Genomic DNA, 785 nt, shown 5'->3' on the forward strand with positions numbered 1-785 from the left:
GCAGACTTTTAGACTTTAAAAGAATCTATCACCAGTGTTTCTAAAATCTGGACCCTGGCAAGGAATTTTCTGCCTTAATATCCACCACTCACTGCTTCCAATCATAGTGTCAGATCTAAAATTCATCCAAGCTCTGTAACAGCTCTAAGCACTAACAAATCAATTAGTCCTCAGCTCCTCGTGTCAGGCTCATTCTGTCAGGCCAATTTTATAGGCAGGAGAGTAAGTAGGAACCTGGCTTTGAAGTCTGTGATGAATGATGCAACAGCAAAGCTGGAGAAACAGCCTTAGAAGCCTTGGATCCCCATCCCCTATCAAATGCCTATAAAGAACCCTAGATTATCCTCCCTCAAATTATTTATAGGTGACAAGGAATATTTCTAATTATATCCATTCACAGCCACAGTCAGCGAATATTGTGCAGATTGCCAAAAAAGGTCTTGCCAAGTAGGTTCCCAACTAGGACAGCTGAGATGGATGCTGTGTTTGCAGAATGGTCTCTATAAAAGTGGAGTTGAGATGCCTCTGTCCCGTCCTTCCTCAAAGTTCTTAAAGGTATGTATATGTGATAGAACACTTGGCCAGTCTTACATTCCTGATGATAATGATGATGATCATTCACTTGCAGGAGATGGCTGCTGTTTCCCAAATTTTAATTTTTCTTTCCAACATGCCTAAGGATGACATTGTACACAATGTAGTTACTACACTGTGATTTTATTGTATTTTGTGATTAAATGAGAAAAAAAGAGAATCTGCATTCTCGTCTGTTTATCTTTCAACAG

This window comes from Manis pentadactyla, chromosome 4 (assembly GCF_030020395.1).
Source record: "Manis pentadactyla isolate mManPen7 chromosome 4, mManPen7.hap1, whole genome shotgun sequence".
NCBI classification, from domain to species: domain Eukaryota; kingdom Metazoa; phylum Chordata; class Mammalia; order Pholidota; family Manidae; genus Manis; species Manis pentadactyla.